This window comes from Pleurodeles waltl, chromosome 9 (genome assembly GCF_031143425.1).
Source record: "Pleurodeles waltl isolate 20211129_DDA chromosome 9, aPleWal1.hap1.20221129, whole genome shotgun sequence".
NCBI classification, from domain to species: Eukaryota; Metazoa; Chordata; class Amphibia; order Caudata; family Salamandridae; genus Pleurodeles; species Pleurodeles waltl.
The window spans coordinates 277843465-277867832 of NC_090448.1; the positions used below are offsets into that span (position 1 = coordinate 277843465).

Genomic DNA, 24368 nt, shown 5'->3' on the forward strand with positions numbered 1-24368 from the left:
ACTCAGCTGCATACAGCCTTCAGCTCTGCACATGGTAGGTTAGCAGCAGACCCTAGCATTTAGCCAGAACCTGCACCTAACCATTTATGAGCACCAAAACTCCCCCTGTGTACAGCCATTACCTTTGCAAAGTGGGGGTTGGCTGCAGTATTTAAAATGCCCCTCTTTGACCTCACAATTAATCCCCCAAGCTGCTATCCAAATAGATACAACCTCGAAATAATTATAAATGATATTGCTGTTAAAGCTTTACCCCTAAATTAGGCTAGTTATATGTTTTCTCCTATTACGAAGGTGGTGATCAAATGCTGTATAATCAATATAAGACTTGGCTACGATGCTCATGTTCTTTTTCATTGTTTAGCCGGGTCCCCAGATTGCCTAGGTTCTTGAAACTTATTGCACAAAATCCCAAAACCTACTGAATATTTAGAATGCTGAGAAACCCAATTGAATTAACTTCTGCATTAATTAACCTACTAATGCGATCCTATAAGTAGTTAATATTCGTTTTGTGACTAAACAATGTTGTGAATTCTTCCCATGTAAGCTTCAGCTGTTTACATTTGCATTAATTGCAATCAAGTAGATCTGAACATGTTACCCTTTTTTCTAGTTGTTCGTGTCTGTTTTCGTTTGCTGGTACACGGAGATCTCTGACATTCCCATTTTCAAACATCTGCATGCCACTCTTGCTTCCTAGTTCACCTTTTACATCTATTGTGATTAATGTTTTGCTAAATAACATTGATGGGACATACCCCTTAAATTTAAAGTGAAATGCTAAATGGAGCTACATCCTCTGAATAATCTGACATTTCATACTCTGCACTGGATCCGTTTATGTCGCTGAGGGCAGTACCGAAGCTTTCAGAATCAAGATCAAATATAATTTAGCAATTGTTAGTGTCTTCTCCAAACGTACACCTTTTATGTCAAAAAAAGAACTCGTTACTATTATGCTATCTATAGTCCTTGGAGGAGTTTTTGGTTTGTGTATTTTAGGTGCTCATCTGTTTAGATCATCTATTATTTATACTTCCTAACTATACATATTGACTCATTCCAATCTTGTCAGTGTAGTCTGGCACCTAAATTGCCCACAGAAGTCTTTGCTTGAAAAATAGACACGTGTGTACTTTTCTTTGAGTAACGTAGGGTAAGTGACCTGATTTGTTTCCTGCTGTGCCTCTGAGTGTGTGATTTCTAGGGGTGAGCTCCTCCCTTGCCCATGATGGACCAGTAGTGCTTTGAAATAGGCAAGGTGATGACTGCTGCTACATAAAACTTATATTTAAATAGTTACGACTAACTAAACTATGGTCCTCTATGCCTTAAGCTTGATTTTTGGAACTTTTCGTGACAAAACCAATTAAATCTTTAGAAGAACTATGGGGCATATTTATACTCTGTTTGCGTCGAATGTGCGTCACAAATATTGTCGCACATTTGGCGCAAACCTTACACCATATTTATACTATGACGCCCGACCCCGTGAACATCAAAATTCCTCTGTGTGCGTCATTTTCTGGATGTGGGAAACCGCCTTGCGTTAATGACATGCAAAGTAGGTGTTACCGTCCAAAAAATGACTTTAAGGCCTGTGCGCCGTATTTATACTCCTGCGTCATTTTGACGAACAGGAGGGGGCGGGCCTTAAAAAACGGCGCACAGCCTGATGTGCACCGTTTTTTAACACCTGGGTGAGGGCAGGCGTTAAGGGGCCTGTGGGCTCACTTCGGCCTCCCCCTGCCACCCTTGTCCACCCCTGGAGGACACCCATGGATAGGGGGACCCATCCCAGGTAAGTAGAGGTAAGTATACATTTTTATTTTTTTTAAGTGGCATAGGGGAGGCCTAACTTGGGCCCCCTTACATGCCACTGTGCCTAATGGCCATGCCCAGGGGACTTATGTCCCCTGGGCATGGCCACTGGCAAGGGGGCATGACTCCTGTCTTTGCTAAGACAGGAGTCATTTCAATGGGGGTTGTGCGTCAAAAAATGGCGCAAGTCCGGGTAGAGCCATGAATTTGTTTTACTCTGACCAGCCCGCAGCGCCGGCTAACGTCAGTCCATAAATAAGGTGCCCCCCTGGTGCGTAGGAATGGCGTTAGCAGGCGGTAAAATTTTTGGCCCATGCCGGCACTGGTTTGCGTCAAAAAGTATAAATATGGGCCTATGTTCATAACATTGAGCAGGCCAACAGTGTATTGCACCTAGGAGGGCAATTCACATACTGTGATGGTGAACCTTCTATCATGAACGTGCCGGAGAAAAGCGTATATTTCTTCACTGGAACTCATCTCTGATCCCTTGAGAGTAATCTGGAATAATAGAATAAGTTCTCTTTCACCTCAATAATGCAGTGCTTCATCTGGGACACACAGTATGTTCTCTATAGTACTCTATTGTAGGACACTCAAAACTTTAAGTGCTTGGAAACTTAACTCTCTGAGATCCTGCAACTGGTAACAGCTTGTAGACCCAACATGAACTAAAATCCTTTATTGAGAAAACCCTGCCACCTGCATTTGGTTGCCTAACTCTTCTGCAGTCATAACCAAGGCAATAATGCTATCCCACCCACCAAAGGGTGATCATTCCTGACCCCAGAAAAATATGCTTTAATTCCTTTTCTCACTTATCTGTTCAGTCCTTTGCATTGATACTCCCTACCATACCGTTAACTCCATCATGTTAAGGTCAGACCATATATGGGTGCCTCAGCCCTTCAGGTACTAATAGTTACGAGCCCAGTTTGTTAACATGTTAGGATAGTCCATTTTCTTGCTCTTAATCATGTGATGTCCAAGGGAAATCACTTTTCATAGTCTCTTTCTCTTCTACTACTGCAAAGTGCAATGAACTTAATAGGATCTAAAAAACTTCTAGCTGTGTGTCATAGTTAAGACCCCATTTTGTGAATAATACCTCATCAGATGAACAATAGATAGGCAGACCCTCATATGTAAAACCAATCACTGCAACATGCACTAACTTTGAGGCTCTGAGCTTCCCGACAGACTCTGACCTCCCTCCAAATGTGGACTTTAGCCAGGGTTCATTTCTGTTGAGCTAACAGATCTAAACCCACACTAAAACTTCCAACTGGGTTGTGTGCATTAATGTTGGCATATTGAGATGTCCCATTGAATGCAGACTTTCACACAGTAGGCTCACTTTTAGCAAGTGCCTAACAGGCATACACATTAGTTAAGTTTGAGGTATGGGAAATCAGTGGGATCACGTCCTAGGAAGTTTATCCTGTGCCCTTTGAGGGATAGAGTTCTGCAGATTTCAGCTGGTCACTAGCCACCCTCCATATTGTGGTAGAAAAACATTGAATATGCAAGAGCAGTGTTTGTGTCCTACCTATAAATATGCATGCAAGGCGACTTGACCAGTAGCACACTGAGGTGCTGGCCCAGCTCAATTCCTCAAGCCTCCATAGTAATTTGTGAAACTTGCATGATTGACGAACTGCGTCTAAGGGACCTCAGCTGTTTAGAAAAAAAGCTTGGGCATTCACAAGGACAGGTTAAGCAGTAATTTAAACTTTCACAACAACTTAACCTTAGATTGTCACATTAATGACAACTATGACAACTAGAGGTTTTTATATCTTGCTTCGTACCACACATTTGATGTTCTGAAGTGCTGGAAATGTTTAGTGGTACTGTTACCAAGTTTAGTGGTAACCAAGAAGCCAATCTCTAAGGATGGGAGGCTGAGTTGGCCTTGCAGGGTTTGCCGTGATGATAAGCAGTGAGCATTTTTCCACTCAGTACTTTTCCAGCATATAGTGGTGTTTCTTCCTGGGTACCTAATGTTGCCGGTTTCATAGCTCTGGACTATGGGATGCTTTCCCAAAAACACTGCATCATTCCAGAGCTTACTTGTGATGATTCCTAAATTGTTAGTTTTCCCACTCTGTACCCTAATACCAACTTCCACTTACTGTGATTACCTTCACAAACATGTTTTTGTGTGTTTATTGCTGGATAGATTGAAATCTGACAATGGAAATATAAAAGTGCAGGTACTCACAAAACTAAGTACTGTTTTGCTCCTGAGAAGTGCTTGTACTCTCCCAGTAAATGTATTTCACTAGTGGTGAGAAGTACAGATACTTTTCCTTTCAAATTTAAAAAGTGCAGATACTCAATACCGGACAGTACCTGCCCATTTAAAGCACTGAGATTCCTGTCCCAGAGAGGGTGGGAGCCAAGCTGCGTCACCACACTGGTAATTAAGGGCCTGATTAAGATCTTGGCAGACAGGGTGACTCCTTTACAAAAGTGACAGATGTCCCTTTTGCATATTGCGATCTCATTATATCCTAAGGAGATCTAAGGCGGCGGGTGGGATATCCCTTACCTTTGTGACGGAGTATTCCATCGCCAAGATCGTAAAGGGGACCTAAGTTGTAGCGTTTTAGTAATTATTCCTCGCAGTACTCAGAAATGTTATATGCAAGCTGCCAAAAAAGATCTAAAGGGTAAGCTGAGAGCATTTTTAAAAAAATTAAGCCTGCGTTAAAAATTGGATGGAGTTTTCCCAGATGCTATTAGCCTGGCTGCCCCAGTGCAGTTTTTATTCAAACAAATAAACCCAATGAAACACTTAGGCTGGTAGCTGAGGAACCACAATAGCATACTCGCTCTGGGTGGAATGTATTGATTAATTTATTTACTCCGCCTCGAAAACCCAAGGATTGCGTTAATGTCTTTTATAAGGATCGTGCTGCTCAATGAAACGTCTAATTTATTTTAGTGTATACATAAATAGCCGGCCATTTTCAGCGAGACAGACTAATGAAAACGAGGCCATGAAATTGTCTCAGCGATGAGGAGCGATGGAGTCAAGTTGCTATTGGCTGAGTGCTAAGACGTGGTGAACTGGCCACCGTGACTTTGAACTCTTGAACCGCTCCTTGTTTGTCTGATTTATTGATTTCTATGAATGTGTGAAGTTCAGCTCCCTTGTTTTGTCGCACTGTTTTGGAAATACCGTCCCATGTCAATCCTGTTTGGCGCGAGCGCACGTTATCCTACATTACCAAATGTGTAAAAATCTTGTGTTGCGTAAAAATAATTATTTAGCAGAGGCGGTCTTGCGGGACACGCAGCTGTCTTTTGGTGGTTTTTGCAACACATACTTGTATTTTTGACCAGTAGTTATGTAATAGGTTTGCGTGTATTTTACCTGCAACTGTGTTCTTCCTCGGGCTGAAGCGTCTTATACTGGAGACTAGTGTTTCTCGCAACTTCAAAAGGCGCCCTTTGTGTTTTTGCTTCTTTGTTTTTTTGTTTGGCTTTTTTTATTTTTGCATGCCTGAAAAGGCGTCCCTTTAGAAAGACTGTTAATTTGGTCTTGTGTGGTTTCACTTTTTTTGTGTGGGTGTGTGTATGTGGGGCGGGAGGTCGGTGGATGAGGAATGAAAGGGAGGGGCGGGATAATCGGACAGGACAGAAGGGATTGGGGGCTCCACCTGTCTAACAGAGGAATAGGCTGGTCTATCGCTGCTGCCTCGCGTGATTTCCGTGTGTCGTGGCTCTGCGGCAGCTTCATTGGCATTTGCCTCCACATGCCTGGACGCTGTCAGTCCCTTGAGATAGCTCACACCCAACAGCTCCAAGCAGCGGCTTCTAGCATAAAGCCCGCACTACATACTTGTCTGTTTATTTTTCTTATGCAGATCATTTTTGGCAAGCGTGTACTTGCTTTCCATTTAAGTTCCAACGTCTCATTTTGCACAGAAAAAGCGCGACACCTGTGCATTATAGTTAGCAAAAGTACATAGTTTTCATTTCAGAAAGCGTTTCATGCAGTTCTAAATTTACAAGAGTGCGATCAGCCAGTCAATTTGCAAGACTGTGCCTTACAAAATTAGTTTCTGAACAACAAAATAGTACTTTTGTCCTACGTGCAAGTTTTTCCATATCAATGGTTTAATAATAAATATATGTCTCAATAAAAATAAAACTAGTTGTGGGCATCTGGGGATGTACTTTCTATAGCTGGCAGAAAATTGTGTTTTCTGACACCCAAAACTTCCTGTGAACTGTTTACATGGAAAGTAACTTAAGGTGATGGTAATGTGTGTTCCACCAATAAATAAACCCATCTTCAGCATGAAAACACAGCCAGTGCAAAAGGCAAGAAACGGGGCAGACTCTAACACGGTTAGCTGGGGGGAAAAAATATCCAATTCAGCGCAACTATGTTTTTGTTTACTTTACCAGGCACTTCCTAATATGGTCACCTCCCTGTCAAAGGCGGCCGAGCCCGGGGCTGAGGGGCCCCCTCTGGGAGCAGCTTCTGACTGTGCCTCTCAGACAATAAGAAACAAACGGCGCAACTCCACAGAAGGCTGCCCGGAAAAAGTGTCAAACAGCCCCCGCAGAACTCTCCCTTCTGACACACACTTGCTCTGTATACGTAAACCTGCTCCGTGCCATGCTGCCCGGGCTGAGCAGCGTTTGTTTGGAAATGTAAAGCCACGCTTTTTTTTCTTTCATTTTTTTGCTATTCATTTCAGAGCTGTGGAGTCTTTCCTTCGAGACATACTCTTTGCAATCGCCTTTCACGAGTTATGCTCGTGCAGCCTCTGGCTGCGAACGCTGAGGTAAGGCTGACTTTTGTCGCTCACAACTGGTGCACAGCAGGGAGGTGGGCATTTTGAGGCAGTGCAGCCTCTGTGATTTCTGGGCACCTTCTGCTTCCGAAGCATGTGCGGGCGCCTGTCCGCTCCCCGGCTCGGTGGTGCCCCAAGTGCTGCAGTTGTGGCTGTTGTTCGGCTGGAGGTGTACTCACTCTAGTGTAAACAGTGCTGCTGGGAGGCATGCTCGCGCCTAGCAGTTGTCAGCACGGCTTTGCTCTTTCTGCTTGTGGTTTGCTGAGCACCCTCTCTTGGCTGCTCCAAAGTCTTCATGGTCCCGAGGCTTGGCACTTAGTGTCTGCAGCCACAGAACAAAAGGTAAGTTGTTAAACTCTCTGCTCCGGGGGGAGGGACAACTTCATTTTGGAGGGTTGTCTTCCGAGTGCACGACTGGGGTTGACCTAAAAGGCGAGAGAGGAGGAAAAAAAGACACCCTGGGAGAAAGCCTTGGAAGGAAGGGAGCCCTGAAGAAGCGAGAGGGCTGCATACTTTGTGCAGTTTTAGGAAGCGGCATCTTTTGTTCTCACTCCATCCGACATGACCGGACACAATCTGCCTTTAGAGATTACTTGCGAATTATCGTGTCTTTGTATCTTGAAAATTGGTGTGCGTGAATCGGCTTGATATTCGTATACGATGACGTAGGGGCCAGATTGCCGCGTAACTAGTGAGAGTTAATACTTTTTCTGAGTTGCAGAGCATTGTTTTTAAAAGTTAAGTTTGTTCAGCGCTCGGCTGCCTCGCTTTGCCGCGTCCCGCGCGGCTGGTTAGGCTGCTTGTTTGTCGACTGTTTACTTTTGTACCGGCAGCTCCCCTGTTGGACGTGCGGTTGCTCTTGTGCTCGTCCAGCGTGGTGCGTGCTGCCCGGCTGTGTGTGGGGTGCACGTTGCTGTGCGTCTGCGTCTGTGTGTGACTGAGGAATCCTGACCCGTTGGGGTTACGAGTGCAGGGCAGACATGCAGACAGGCTGCTGGAGTGCACTGGGGTTGAACTCACAATTAATAAGGGGGTGGGTGTGTGGCTCACACCCTGTGAGCCCGAGACACGCGTTCAACCACTAAAAACAGTTTTAGCATTATGTGCACATGTGAATGGAGACCTCGGTGAAAATTACGTCATCCGCAGCTCGTGGCAAGTGCTGGTCGTACATAACCCCACGTAGGCTTTTAAAGTGCACTTTTAAACTATCTGTGCTGCCGGCGTTATTGTGATGCTTGCTGTAATGCCGTGGAGTTCTTCGTAGGTTCATATGTATTAAGATGCAGCAGGCATTACAGCTGTACTGTCAATTTATTTAACTTTTCGAGCGAGCTTTTATAATTTCTTGTGGACTTTTGCAAGCTTTTTTTTTTACCTCCCCTGAAATTTGTAGTTTCATAGGCAATTCTATCAATGTGTGTTTCTTGAAGAAATGTGTGGTTTGTGGATGCAATCTCATTTTAATGACTGTGTTTAGGAGTTTTGTAAAGCGCTGTCAACTTTCGATATCTTCATAGCGCTGAAATTACAGATCACAATGGGAAGTATTCAAACACCAGGCCGTTACAGTCCAGTTGAGAGTGATGGATGTCACGACCGACGCTCTTCAACTTACCTTGGTTCCTTCAAAGCCAAGGGCTTTCTTAAAGAGCTCAGGTGTCCAGTGTTTTTTTTTTTTTTAAGTGGAGTTAGTTTTATTCAGCGCTGATATGGGGTCCAGGGCATTTCAGAGTTTTGGAGACAAAGCTTCAGCTGCATTACCCGGGTATTTCAGGCTAGTAATAAACACCACGACGCAACTGGAGTGGCAAGATTACAAGCGTGAGTTTAAAGCCCACTCGTGCAAGTGTCAATTTCCGAATCCAGTCTCGTGAGTTGTGTGTCCGGTGGCTGGAGTCTGGCCTCAGAGGCCCCTAACGAGCCCTGCTGAGACTGCCTTTCTGCAGGGATTCGCATCAGGCCCTGGACTGGCGGGTGGCTGGTTCCTCGTTACCACTGCACCAGCACATAATGAGCGGCATCATTAGCTGATGGAGTGCATTTGCCCTGGCTCTACCTTGAAAGGCACATCATTTGCATACTACTTCAGATCTCGCATTTAATGGATTCCTCCATGAATAAAACGAAAAGCCACTTTCTCTTAAAATGCAAGCCCTCTGTTTTTCTAATGCACATTTTATGAACCACCTCTCCCACTCAAGCAAGTGTGCAGTGTAGAAGAAAGCCCAGCCTTTGTTCTTGCAGACGGCATTCCCGTCCCTTCCCTGTGTTTAGAAGTGAACAGCGAAGTCGGCCAGGTATTTAAAAGTCACTGAAACATGATAACACAAATCACGACCTCCCTGGCCTCATTCCCTTGAGATGTTGTTTCATGCAGGCGCAACATGTGACTGTGGCGGGCCACAGACTGCGGTAAAACGCGTTTTAAATTGTCGGTCTCTGGACTAACATCTGGGAGACTTCCATAAGACAATTCTGCCCGAAGGTAGTATTTTTGAATGTGGAATTAGGGATCATATTTGTGGTTTATAACCCAAAGGATGTTCAGTGACAGAGCCGGCCCCCCCTTGGTCCTACTGCAGGGCAGGCAGATAGGCCCCTCCTGCTCCAGTGGAGGTAAAGAAGGATGTAATTAGGGTGCAGTGGGCCCTCCTCTGTGCCCTTGTACCACTGCACCTGCTGTTCTGTTGAGAACTACGACCCTAGGACTATGGTGGTCAACTTGGCTGCGAGAGTGGCTCTACACACCCCGCAGACGCCATGTGTACGGGCTGACTGAGTCAGACAGATGTTCTTCTTTGTGTCGCAGTGGCATTGACTCACAGCGGCCTCTTATTTTGTTGCGAAAGGCAGCACAGCAGCGACAAGTGCTCGAACCACCTCTGGAACCGCCGTGTTGTTATGATTAGATTAGAGAAAATTGAATTGCTGGTCCCCCTAATACCTTATCATGTCACCGATTAAGCAGAATGTTGCCGGCCTGTCGTGTGGCTCTAATAACGTCTCACCTTTTATTTTCACGAAACAAGAGCCGAAAACGGCGTCCGACTTAATGAGAGACCTCTCCCAGCGCGGAGGGGCTGTAAGGGGCACCCCGTGACCGTGTCCTCACATGTTATTGGACCCGTATGTGCGCGCAGGTCACACGACTGACCCTGTCAGAAGTTTGGGCGGGAAGTGGACGCCTGCGGAGACAGTGCAGTGACGTGAATACAGACGCACAAGTCCCACTCTTGGGGTTGAAGCATTTTATTACTCAAAAGTAACGAGCAGGGGTCACGACTACCAGAGATGTCACTCTGTGTAGAAATAATGCACCCCCACAGACCTGTGTTCACAAGAAACCTCCCTGTGTTCTAAAACATATATTTGTTTAGAGACTTTTCTTTGCAGTGTACGTGCCAATTGCAGCTGTTCATTAGCAAAATTGGGTATTTGTTTTAAACTTTAACCAATCACTTTGATATGCTAATTATGGTGTAATTTAATTTGAGCTCTGTAATGATGATGCCGTTATTATGGACATAAATGATGCAGTTAAGCTGAGAGTAATCTCATTTGCATACTGTACATGCCAGTAAATTAAGCCCTTTCTTCGGCTGCTTCAGCTTTAATTTTCCACTTCTTTTCACACAGCGCCTTTTCAGCGGCGCTCTCAGAAGCCCACTTTGTGAGAGCGTTGATCACTGTGTGATGTGCAGTGCTGCAGCCCCTCAGTCGCGCGAGACGTGAGGTGTGACTTGCTTAAAAGACGCATTGTCTTCTGCGGGTTGCTTTAAAATCTTGGTTTTAGCTGGGAAGTCTGTGTCCACGGCCACTAAAAACCGACTGATCCCTATAGCAGCAAAATATGTCTTGCAGAAAAACGTTCACAATTCATTAGGATGTTCTGCTGCAGTATTAATAACGTTTTTTTCTATAGCGCTTACTACTACAGTTTCGCCGTTTCAAAGCACTGTAAATAACAGGTGTTGCCATTAGCTACTTCAATGGGACTCAATATTTCGCTCTCTGAAGGACGACCAACTGGCTTGTCCCTTTGCTCATTGTAATTCCTGCCTTGCGGGTCGTACCAGATGTCAGACTCAAGCAGGTTACTCGTTGAGACAGTAGCATACACGCTATGGTGGGCCTCACTGATCAGAAGTTATGGTTGACCAGTTACGTATGTTTCCTACAATAACGTATATTGGAATAAATGTGGCAGAATAACACGGGCTATTTCCTACAGTATAGCCTTCCTGGTTTGAGAAAACAATACAACTTTATGAAGAGAGCAACTAGGACGTACTCATAAGGTCTCATGCATGTATCTGCACATCCTGTTCTGGTTAGGGTTAATATGATTGTTTATGTTTACTGCATATGAAAAGAGAATGGTATAAACAATACACAAAGATACCCTGAGTGTCATTTATTATTTAATAACACTACAGCGGAAGGGAGGGGCATCATGAGCCATTCCAGGGAATCATGTCCCGTCCGCACACTCAGTATTGATAATTAATACAAGGTATGCAATTAGAACGTACATTTTCTCACAGATGAGATTACATTGCACACTACCGTACCACTTTGACAGAGGTGACTATTAATGTAGTATCTTTAATTGGCTTCTTTATGTATTATTGTTTAATTACATTTACATTTTAGGTGTTATTTATTTATGTAACATTTGTGGGCTTATAAACATTGCGTTTGGTGTGCAAGTTATGGTTTGCGCTGCTGTGGTGCAGGTGGTTTTGGATACTGCTAGTAACCACAATTTGAGCATTTCAGTTTTTTTTTTGTGTGCTTTTGGCAGGTCACAACTAGCTGTTGGCTGTAGGGCCTGGACTCAGCTCACCTGTCCTTGCACCCCCCCACCACATTTGGCCAATCCCTGTGTGTGGCAGTTGGCTAAGCGTAGTATTGGTGTGCTAAAACCGTTTTTCCTATTTTTTTTGTACAGGATTCGGGTCTGCTGCATCTAGGGAAGGTCTAGGATTCATGAATCTACTATGGAATTTGCAAAACCCACAATAAAACACATTTTAAAATAATATTCTATTGCCATGGGGTGACCTTTTGGAGTCCCTATTACTGATCTGGGGGCCAGGAAAGGTTCACATTGCCCCTTTATACCTTGATCTTTTGTTCTTTCCCAACACAATGCATGGTGTACTGTGGTGGTTAATGGTGGCTGCAACAGAAAGTCTTCTTTGATGCCCAGACAATCAGAACATTCTAGATTCGGGAATCTGGATCTCGGTTTGTAGATCCACAGCAGATGACGGAAAGAAAAGCGAACTCATCTAATGGTATGCTTTTTTTTTTTTTACTGGATTCACAAATCCTCTGTGAATTAACAAATCCAGTATCAAATCTCTCTAAAATTGAATCTCCTCATTCCCAGACTACAACGCTTATTTCTCAAAAAGTGCTCCATAAACTTACATCAGACCAAGTAAAGGGTATTTCCTTGAGTAAAGTTCTGTTTACATGTCAACATTGGCATTGACTGTTTTTCTATATCAAGGAGCAAGAAAATGAAATGGGAAATGTCAATTTTGTGACTCTCCTCCCAAATACTTGATTTTCGGCTTGATGGATCTGCACAAAACTTGCCCTGAAGTACCCAAAGTGCATGTATTTTTTTGGGAAGTTTTATGCAGATATGTCGAAAGACACCAAAATTATTAAGAAGGAAAAACATGCCCGTTCAATGGAAAGTCTGAATTAACCAGGAGTACAGATGTTCTATCTATCTATCTATCTATCTATCTATCTATCTATCTATCTATCTATCTATCTATCTATCTATCTATCTATCTATCTATCTATCTATCTATCTATCTATTTTTATAGAAAACACAATATTTGGTTTGCTTATCATGTTTTTATAGAAAATTCAATATTTGGTTTGCTTATATCTTTGGCACCGTTGATTAATCTTCACAAAACCTTAAAAAAAAATACCTCAGTTTCTAAGAAGGAAATTTCGGGGGGGTGTGGGGGGTGGAAGAGATATCTATCAAGGAAGGGCCGAGAAAAAGGGGAGGTCCCAAAACACATTTCACCCATTGATTTTGTCCATAGGAAATTTAGACATAGCTGTAGTCCAAACAGCTGAATGGATTTACACCAAATTTGGCAGAACGCAAGGTACTGGTGCTTTTTGTTATTTGGTGAAAATCTGTTTCGTACTTTTTGATTAATTAATGCTCAAACTTTGAATATATTTCATGCCACTGAGGATCCGCAGACCAGACAGATTTCTTGAAGAGATCTGATTGGCTACCACCACATCAACAAGGACGTGGTGGAAGCCAACTTAGGACTCAAGACTCAGTCCCAGGACTTAAAAAAAGGTTTAAAAAAACAAGTTGGCAGGGTGGGGATAACCTGAACCCATGGCCTGGTGGCGGGGTCCCAGTGGAACACTGCCTGAGGTCAAACATGCTTTTAAAAATTTTATCACAAATTTTTGAAGGATCTGTGATTCTGTGGCAAAATAAAAAAAAAATGTGCAGGCTCCTGTGGGTCTTTTGAACTCCACTCCTCGTGTGGGCCGGGGTTTGAGGGAGCAGCACAAATTGTTTATTAGGGGCAGGGGAGTGTGTGGCCCCCCTCCCTGAGCCTCAATAAGGCGTCCGGGATCTCATCCCCCGGAGCAAAAGTAGAAAATGAAGGGGCGCTTGCAGTCCCCCTCCTGAAGCCTTATTATGCCCAAGGGACCCCATTCCCCTTTGGCTGAAATTTATAACAAAATCGGTGGGGAGCCCTGCTACCACCCCTCCTTAGCCTCTAAAGTCCCCAGGGACACCATCCTTCTGGGCAGTAGAGTAATTAAAAGGGGAGGAGCAGTGTAGCTCCCCTCCCTGAACCTTTAAAGGCCCCAGGACCACCCATCCCATGGGTCCAGCTCAAAAACTCTCTTCTAGGGAGCACTGAAGGGGGAAGGAAAACATATGTTTGCTCCCTCCTAATGGGAGCATTTTTAAATCCCCCGTCACACGGGAGCAAACATGCCTTGCCTGCCTCCTTTAGCGCGGTCAGGAAAGGCATGTCTGCTCCCACCCTATGGAAGATTAAAAGATGCTCCCACAGGATGGGATCACAAACCAATATTGCCCTTGCCAGGCATGAACAAGCACAAGCAGCTCCTCCCACCGGGCAGGAGCAATACCAGCTCCCACAGTATGCGGGATCCCGGCTGGGGCTGTGGGGGTCCTGGGACTCCACTGTGGCCCTCAACGTGGTGCTTGATGGCTGCCCTTCAGCCATGCACAGAGTGGGGTTGGCTGTCTGTGAGAAGATTGGAGACAGGCCCTGGCCTCAGTCCAGGCCCTTTGGCCACCCAACGCCAGGCATAGCAGTCGGCTATGTGTGATAGGGGTTGGCTTAAGTATGGTAACAAAATATTACTGTATGTTAAAACCTTATAAATTCACTGCAAAAAAGAAAGGTTAATATAACGTTATAGTAATAATTTCAGTGAAAACGTAACGTTTTAAAACACAAAGCAACTGAAATTTACCAGTTATAGTTAACTCTGTTCCATACTTAAACATAACTTTCTTCTTGATTCTTTTTTATCTAGAAATGCTTTATTCCCTCTGATTACTCAAAAGTACTTAGAAGAAAGGCAAAAATCATTCAAGAGTTTCTATATTTTCCCACATTCCTGTTTCCACGTTCGTATATTTTGGAGTAGATTCACAATACTGTAAAACATAATTTGTGGTGGTAGTATTCAGAACGAGCCATTCATACAGATATCCAGTAGGGAGTGTATGAATAAAGGTCACAGATGTGTTTTACAGTGCTACCCATGGTTCACTGATGAGTGGCTGCTTTTCACCAATTGGTTTGAGGATGGAAGGACTAGAGCCTGGGCCCTTGCCCCCATACTTTGTAAACATTGCGGACCACATAAGGGAGCAGTTCAGTAGTTTATTATATCTGCTCCTTTTCCATGAATTAAAGTAACCCACAAAAAAGTCTATCCTATGCTCGGTAAATAAAACCTAGACAGTGCCGAATGTCCAAAAAATAAGTGCAGGGCCCAAAGTGATTAACGGGGCCTGTTGCAGCGCTGTCAAGGGCCAATTTGATGAATACTAAGGCTGTTTATTCTTGATACCAACTCAAGCCTCTTTTCGCCACCACCCTACTTTCTCTGCCTGTATATCTCAGTCTTAAAGGTTTTTTTTTACTCTGCTTTCTGACTTTTTCAGTTTACCTACCTTTTTCTTCCTTTTTCTTTGCCTGTCCATAGAAATGGGGGAAACGGCCCATCACCTACAATCACTTGCACAAATTTAACAGACACTGGACATAACCTATTAGTCACATGACGGCTGTCTGTCACATAGGCCCTTGTATACAAAAACAGTAACTATGATTCAGAGTGCAAAAGCATTATGGTATGCTCACACTACACCACCACTTGTATAGATAGAATAAGGGTCTCTGTTTAAAACAGACATTTCTGAAACCCAAGTAGCCTAAATCAATCATAAATGTAATTTGCGTCTTTCTTGCTTACTACACTCATAATTTGGTCTTAATTTAAGATGTGTCACTGTATCAAACAATAACCTACCCAGTTTAATGTTGTGTGACTCCTTTGAAGGCTGGTATATATTTTGATTATAATTGAACACCCTTCATTGTCTTCATGGCCCTTGTCTTAGACAGTGTATGTTGTGGAATTTAAAGTAAACACTGGACATACTCCTTGCTTTTGTGGTGAACCCGTATAAGCTTTATGTTTCTACTTTCAAACTAGTGGCTAAAGCTCCAGGTCCTCAAAGAGAACTTTAGGGCCAGTTTTTAAGCAATGATGATGATAGTGGATAAGTGCCATGAAATTTGCAAACTTGTACACTACACGAATGGAATCAGTGGCACATTACAAATCTGTTCTTAGTTCTTAAGTTGCCTAACTCTTGACCACACTGTTGGGGAAAGGGTGAATATTGCACTGTTGCTTTGGTTGTGGTTGTGTACGTGTTTCCCATTGAACCAGCCACTTCAAAAGCATGGGTTTTGTTCACATAGTAAACACTTCATTTGTGGTCCTCATGTAATGTGTTGGAGTGGCTCTGCTCCTCTATGAGAGTGTAGGAGCGTCGCCTCTCTGAAAAAATGCCCCAGAGCACCTGAAAAATAAAATGGTAGTAAAGTTTATTTATTACTATTTTATTTTTCAGTAACCCGTCCTGAACCGAGTGTCAGCAGAGAGAGGTGCACTATATTTAAAGTGCGCATGTCCCTTTGGCTAGCCGTCTTGCGACGGCCAGCCTGACATGGACACTTTAAACTTCTCTAACCCATCTCTCTTGAGACAGCTGTGTTAGAGAAAGCACAGGCCTCAAGTGCTCTTAAGAGCACTGAGAGAGACTGCTCCATCCAGTCCTGACACTTATCTTATGCTGTTTAACTGCATGAGAGCATCACCAGGATTGGGTAGTATAGTTTCCTGGGTCTGGATCTTCGAAGAAGACACCAGAGCGATGAGGACATTGTGGCAAATAAAGAAATTCAGTGCCTTTTTTTATTATTATATTTATGCTGCCCCATATACATGGCAGCCACCACTGGTAATATGATTGATTTAAACATGGTGGTTTTATAGAGGACCAGAAAATCAGTGTCATGCCGGCTTTTACAAGTGGGTTAAATTCTTCAGTTGAAATGTTCGGTATGAACAGAAGCTAGAAATTGACTTTTTTTCTTATGCCTCAGGAGGTTATAAGATATTTTTCACAAAATAACCTTGCTGGACTTCATCTCCTTCTTCTTACTCCAGATAGGTGTACTTTGCAGGCATCACCGTGCATCATGTTCGCTCTGCCAATCACCACTCGGCATGTCCCTTCTTCCAGCCAACCCTCAGCAGGTCCTGTTTGCATTGAAGATTGCACTGTATAAGTCTTGCTTACTGTGTGCCTGTGGTTGCATATACTGGGATTTTTTTGAGACTGGAATTCATTTTTGTTTCTTTCCATTCTGTTTATTGACCATTTCAACCATAACAGATCAATTCAGTGCAGTACAGAGGTTATCACAATCTGGAATTTCTTTTTCATGATCAAACTCTGGTCTTGAGCGAGAGAGAACGGTAAACGAGAGAGAAAGAAAACAGTGACAAATGGAGAAAGGAGGGACTATTAAAAAGTGCAGGAGTGAAATAAAGCGAAAGAAGCAAAGGGTGAAGGAAGTAAAAGGCTTAAGGTGGAAAACAGTCTCGGCAGCTTTGTTATTTTGCTACCCCATAAATTGACAGCGCTGGTGCAGCAGAGCCACCTAAACGTGCTGAGACCCTGACAAATTAAGTACAGCAAACAAATATCTCCTCGTATGTACACACCAATTTGCTCTCATTTTAATGCTTTATAGCACCCATGTTTTGTTGCTTCCTCTATTGCACTAACTCTTATTTATGTTTTATCCTCCGTAGATCACACTGTATGATTCATCCTTCTTAGTACTCATTGTTTATTCCATCATTTGGAGTGCTCACTATGGCACTCACTGCATTTTTGTATCCTTTGAATCTCTCACTGTATATTTAATCTTTTCTAGCACTCGTGGAATGATTTATCCTTTCTTGTATTCACTGTATTTTTCATTCTCCTTAGCACTCGTTTGTTCCATCCTTCGAAGCACACGTTATTTGTTTTACCCCGCGTAGCACTGACTGTATGCTTTATCCTTGGTAGCACTCACTGCATGTTTCATCCTTAGACACACTCACTGCATGTTTAATTCTTTGTAGCGTTCACCCTGTGATTCATCCTTCGCAGTTTGTATCATCCTTTGTAGCACTCGCTGCATGTTTCATGCTTTGTGAGGAAGTTATACTGCCTGTCTGTAAAAAAACATAGATGTACAAGCCTATCTAATATGACAAGTAGACAAACACATGCCATCTTTGCTAGGGGCAAGATAGCAAAGTGATACTTTTGAAAACAATTCCAAAACATGGAGTCTCATTGTATCGTGGCTAGAACTGAGCAGCCATCCCCTCTGCCCTGATAACTTGTGGTCACAATATGTTACAAAAAGCAAACTAATCTTGATGCTCAGCAGATGACAGGCCGCACTCCCACAACCTAGTTTCCTCGACCCCACTCCATCACAAGTAGCATCCTACGAGTTTCTTCCTGTTTCAGTTGGGTAGGTGATTCCACACATCCTTTTAAATGTCTCACTTTATATGGGAATTGCTTTCAATTGTGTACTATGCTGATAGTTGTCCTCATTTATGAGATGTACTAAAGTTGGTCGTTGTGAGGGTCCATATATATCTGCATTTCTTTTTCACTAAAGAATTGAAAATAATTCACCATTTTATTTTTGTAAGAACTGGATTGAAATGCCTAGAATTGTAGTGTTACGAATTCAGTTTTCTCTCTCTCCATTTCACCTCTCCCCCACCCCTACAAAAGGATTCAGTTACTGGGGCATTGAAGATATAATAAAAACAAGCATTTGCAATGCAACGGGTCTCACGTTTGCTCATGTTAGAGCTGATAGCGTTGTAAACTCCTAACCCGACTTTTCATCTATCTGCAAAAGTGCATTTATGTACGTAACCCGAAAAAGTGCAATTAACTGTGTAAAGCGATCGACTTCTGCCAAGCGAAAGCGCGCTAGGAAAATAGAGAAAAAGTAGTCCACGAGCCGGACAGAAAACAGCGAGCCTCGCATGTTTTCTGTACTTGGTCGATGCGCTCGAGGAGGGCTAGCCACCGGAAAAGGCATGACGTATGCATGCCTTCGACTAATGAAAGCAAGCAGATTTTAATAGGCAAGCCCAAGAACCAATGAAAAACACTGACATGACGTCGACAGGGCTCCGAGCACTTTTCTAATACCTAAAGCGTCTCGCTGTGATACACATGCGAGAGCGCATGCGACGCAGGCTCGACCCTAAAAATATTGAAATGCCTAAAATTCACCATTTGGGGTTGGCTGTGTGGCCATTACTCTCTGACATGCACTGCTCATCTCTTCATGCTTGACATCACAGATGACGTAAAAACAAGAACATTGATGATGCTGATGTTTGCAGTTTGCAAATGGCATTTCCTGCAGCCATGTCATCGGCATTGCACACACTGTCAGTGGCCTGTCTCGTTACTGAAGGCAAAACATATAACATCACCAGTCACATCATTGATGAAGTCATGCATATTGCTTTGGCCACACAAGTCATGATATGCAAAATCAGTTATGACACGGCCTGTGTGTGCCCTGCACACTGCACACTGTTCAGCACACAGCTTCTGGTTTGTAGCCACGCCCTACGTGCACAGGGCACAGGGCAAGGCCTGCATGGTATACTACCGGAATAATATGGATGAAATATCGTCATGCAAAAATACAGTGGCCAAAATATGGCTACCAAAATAACGGTAAACGTAAGAATAGGTTTATTATGCTACTATTTACCTACACACACACACACACATGTTAAATCTAAGTATAGATTTACTATACTGCCACTTAACTACACACACACGCACACATACATAACTTCGAGGTACATAGAATTAAAAATACTTAATCTATACTTCCCTCCATACACCTACCTCTACTTCTTGATATTCAGGTCACTATATTTTTGGATTGCAATATTTCCGTCCACGATACTCTGACATATATAACCACCGCCCGGTGCATACTATGCATAGTACTCATAGAGAATGTTATACATTGATGCCGTGATAGGATGAATTTTACAATGATTTAATGAATAATGTGATGTTTTACAATTGCTGCACTATGTATGTTTAAATGATGACAGTAGTTGTTACCACCATATCCTATGTTGCTACCTATGGTCCCGTCCCTAATCCCATCCACATCAGCATTTATCCTTATCACAATTAGCAATAGTGACTGTGTAGTTATTAGCTAAAAATCGTCTTCCAGTGAAAAGTCATTTTTTGTACTATTTATAACATTGGCACCATTTAATTAATCTACACAAAACCTATCAGTCAAATATCACAAGCGAATACGTTTCAAGATGTAAGGATTTGTGCAGATCCGACTGGAAGGCAAACATGTAAAAGGGAGTCAGAGAAGTTTCATTTTCAATGTTGTATCACATAGAAAACATTGGTCTTCACGGCAGCAAAAAATGTTGAATGGAATTACACCTAACTTGGTACGAAACTTCAACTTTTCTTAGTGGAGTACCTTTCCTTGGTTTGTTATTCCATTCACTAGTTTCTGAGAACTGTGTGTAACAAGATGATGATGGACGGGCTTTTAAGGGCTAATGAGAGAGGGGCTTTTATGTGTCACCACCATTAATTTACAGGAACTTCAATAATCTGGTTTAATAGAGGGTCCACGGCCTCAGTGCCCTAACTAGCTGGCTACAACAGGACAACGTCTGTTCGGGCTATTATTATGTGACTCAGTGCTGGGTATCTATGTAATACAAAAAATATGAAAGGAGCACAAAGGGGCATGAAGATATTCCTGTGACTGCTAAGCTCATGCATGGGGTGGGCAAACAGACAACCAGTCACTTAAAGTAAAAAAAAATCTTTGAAGTGGGTGTTTGCTTATCCTGAACCAGATTCAATGAATCCTCGCTGTAGATCAGACCACGTGGCCGACCCCCACTGTGCCTGGTCAGAGGTCATGTGCAGCAGAGGATGGGGGCATAGAAGGTTGATGTGGTATATCATCAAAACAAAATCACTAAATAGAATGTAATATGGTTTCTTCCTCTCACAACATTTCAACCTATGTTTAAACTATTTCAGAATGACCGCAAAGAAATGACTCTTAGATTGAAAATGCTGTTACGAAATAAAACCAAAACCTCCTAAAATTGGCCAGTTGTAGTTAGGTAACTGAACATAACTCACACCAAGCCTTGTAAATCATAACCTGCCCACGAAATGCAGTGCTCAAAACCAAACAATATCTATACCAATAAGTAACAACACTCAACAATCATCATTAAATCATATTTATCCAAACAAGGAAATGATTTTGGATTCATTGATAAATTATCCATAATATCACTGGGAAGGTGATCTGTAATTGCAACAGTGATGTTATTCATGTGATTTGCGATGTTATCTCTCACATCCTGTTTGCGGATATGAGCAGTGCACTTTATGGGTGAATCATGGTTTTTATATCTGTGCGTTGAGTCTTGACCCAGTACTAATTAACCTGTTCCTTGTGCAGTGATCCAACCAATTGGTAGGTATATACGCTACATATGATGGCGTCCTGTCTTCACTCTCTTCTCAGCCCGTGCATGTCTGTGCTCAGGGGCATTTCACATTACTCGCAACCCTACCAGGACCCTCGCACATGACATCAAACGCTTCTCACCCCCGGCTTCCACCACACACACTTACAAACATTTATGTTGTGAGTAAACAGATTAGCAGCAAGGCATACACGCTGTGTTCTGAAAGGTAAGTCACGCAAGGCATGCATGTTCTAGCCTCCAACTCTTGGACAAGGAAATATTGCTGTGAAATTATTAAAGTGGTATAATAGTGCTAAGCATACGATGAATAATAACAGTTTTGATTGTAGCATCTAACTGTTCAAGCAGTGATGATAAATCTTATGGTTGTAAGCCACAGCAGAGTCTAGAAAGTTTACTATTTTGATCATCATTTTAACTGCCCTATCTTCGCTATATGCAAATAAAGATCTGTCATTTAAAAATCCATTCATCTTGATGGACATTTGACTTTAATGTGTGTGATTGCTGTAATACTTTATTTGAGTCTCAAGCATATTACCCTCTCCTGTATTAAGCCTTGCCTTCTACTAGCATGCAAAGGGGGGACAAACCTCATTCCTTGTAAATACTGCTCAGGACCCTAGAAACTGCCTCACAGGAGTCATATGAATTTCTGTTGTTTGCGTTGCTATGACCCTAGCTATACTTTAGCTCTGTAAACCTGCACCCAAAGTCTATATATTCTTTCCAGTGCCTAGTCACATGTGGCATTTTAAGTATTCATTAAACTGGACATGGTAAAATAAGGTGGTTAAACACAAGTATGTGATGTACACTTCAAATACAACAGGACTTTTTCCTATATGTTCCGAAATTTATATATGAAACACATCTTCCCTTTTTCATCCAGCCATCAGATGCTTCCATGCTAATCTGTCATGGCCAAATATAATGCACTTAGAAGCTACGGTGCTCCACTTAACTATGTGTGTCTGGGCTTTATTCTGCATGGAGATAGACTATCAGCACAAGAATACTTTTTAGATAAGAAAAGATAAGACTATTGATGGATCATTTGTATGCCCTTTTCATAAGGTTGACAATCTTTTCCCTGAAAGAGAATTAACTAGAAAGTTAGCTAACAATATGTCAGCATAAATTTACATTGTAACCCATTTGGCCACACAATAAAAACTTACATTGGAAATAAAGTTTTATTACAAATTAACACTCAGGTTAATGTAAATAAATCTCAAAAACATACTGTAAAGATACAAAATAGCAATTGGGTAACCAACCACATTTTCTGAAGAAATGTAGACGAAGTAGCATACCGCAAACCAAAAATTCCATTACAGCAATACAAAATATCAAAAGCAGGATCTGATGCTCGAAAACAATTGGTCTTCCCTCTTACACGAGTGCAAGTTAAAACATCTAACTAGATTGAACTATGCGAAATTAGAGGAAGTCTAAACTATTGCAAAAAAGAAACTGACTGGAAAAACATAAGGACAAAAAGGTGAGGAGCAAAAATAAGGCAAACATGAATGGGGTAGTAAAATGAAGCTGAAGCATTTCAGAAGCTCGGTCAAGAGTCTTCTTAGAGATAAAGTGTAAACCTAAACCACACTCAGAAAGCACAGGGACAAGGGGGGAAGTCAGAAGTCTCTACCTCTCAAAGTCCAGGGAAAATCTGCCTACAATCAACCAGTGAAAACCCTAATACCATAAAATCCAAATAGGTAACACCCTCCTGGTCACACCATCACGATATCCATTGTATTCCTCTGTCCCATGGTACCTTGCAACATCAAATCCTTTTCTCATAGCAGTCCTAAGAACCTTGTTGTCCCTGGTCCTCTGGACATCATTTGCAACATGTATGAATACAGAATAGTCATCTCACTCTTCGTTTCTCTGTGTACTGCCTTCAAGGTTTTTGTCTCAGACTCTCTATAAGCAAAACATTAGCACATCTATTTCCAAAATAACATTTATTGTGACTGTACCTACAATGAAATGACACTTTAGCCCAAAACGAAAAACGGTTTCTCATGTTAAAAGAAATACAGACATAACATTATTCAGCACTGCACATTTAATTTCACGTTATACTGTGCACATATTGATTTCTACATTTGTGTGAATGTTAATTTAATAGATTCAATTAGGATTTCATGTTACAATTAAAATAAGTGCAGTAAATGTAAATACAAGGGTCTAGATATGATGGAGAAGTACATTTCAATATTAAACTTCAAATATTAGTGCACACATTACATAAGTTGTTATCATTTTCAATGCAAATACATTCAAATAGCACGAAGATGGCTATAAAATTACACTCATTGATTATACTAAATTTAATAAAGTTAAGGCACACTGAATACATTTTCCTTAACACTACAGTGAATGCACTTCATTATTGATGTTGAGTGCACCACTTTATATTAGTCAAATGTTAATACATACAATATCTTGCGTTTATGAATACATAAAAGTAAGGATTGGGATGTCAAGGGTGGCAACAAATCTACGCTGCTCCACTGTCAATATCCGAAAAGCCATGAGCATCAACGTGCAAGAACGAGTGTGTTTCAACCTGACAGACTAGAATTGTGGTTGTTACTTGAGCGGGCTTTCCCCTGCTCCCCTCCAAACACACAGCTAATAACCCAATTTCTTACACCTGACTCGTGTTTTTTTCAAACCCTGTACAGACTTCTTTTGCAAGGAGATTTTATTTACACCTCTGGCTTCTTCCTCCCATATAGATGGTGGCAGCTTCTCGAGGGGACTTGCATACAATATCTTCCAGTGTATGGTGACATTGTAGCTTCTGGAAATAGTCATTCTTACCTCGGACAGTAGACGTCCCAGATCTGGATTATGGGGAAGTGTCCAGTCTGGTTGGGTTGTGATGACAAAAACGTTAGAGTGACTGGTTCTAGCATGGAGCCTGGTGTTGACCTTGCTGCTTTCCTCCAGCAACAAAGCCTGTGATAGGACTAATGCTGCCTTTCGTTAAGCCATTAACACCAGGTCTGCCGCCATCAGCCCCTCAACATGTGGTGCTGAAGGAGTTTTTGGATGGCCCACTGTTTATTTTTGTTTTCAACCTGAACAAGTTTCCTCTGATCAAATTACAGTGGAATATTCACTTGGTTCCTTGACAGATGCAGCTTTGGAATGAGCAGCTCCGCTAGTTGTCGCCGAAGATCCTTGTCTGAATAACCATGCTGATTTTTTGGCAAAGTTCAAGAAGATTTTTGAGAGACCAGATCATAAATCTTCATCCGATGATGTGTCATATGAGATCTTGCAGGGAAATTTCCAAGTGCTAACCTATTGCCCTCAGGTTTGCAAGCTTGATGAAACCACCTGTGTGGCGTACACATAGATGACTTTATTCCGGAGCGTTAATGGAGGAGTTTAAGGATGAGTTAGCAAGAGTTCCCTGAGTTTTCTCATTTTACAAACTTCTGGACCAGGGTCTCCTAATT

At 42.3% G+C, this 24368-nt stretch overlaps 1 protein-coding gene across 13 annotated transcripts in view; it reads left to right on the forward strand.

Moving 5' to 3' along the window:
* The first annotated feature begins 6332 nt into the window (after positions 1-6332).
* FOXP1 (forkhead box P1) overlaps positions 6333-24368 on the forward strand; it is a 767794-nt gene continuing 749758 nt past the window's right edge. For 2 of the 13 annotated variants that reach the window (XM_069206716.1, XM_069206710.1), the window contains exon 1: positions 6334-6629. The gene's annotated coding sequence lies outside the window, so the exon portion shown is untranslated. Of the gene's footprint in view, positions 6630-6816; positions 6981-24368 lie in introns of those variants that run through there. The other 11 variants (XM_069206706.1, XM_069206711.1, XM_069206712.1 and 8 more) reach the window with 9 other exon arrangements.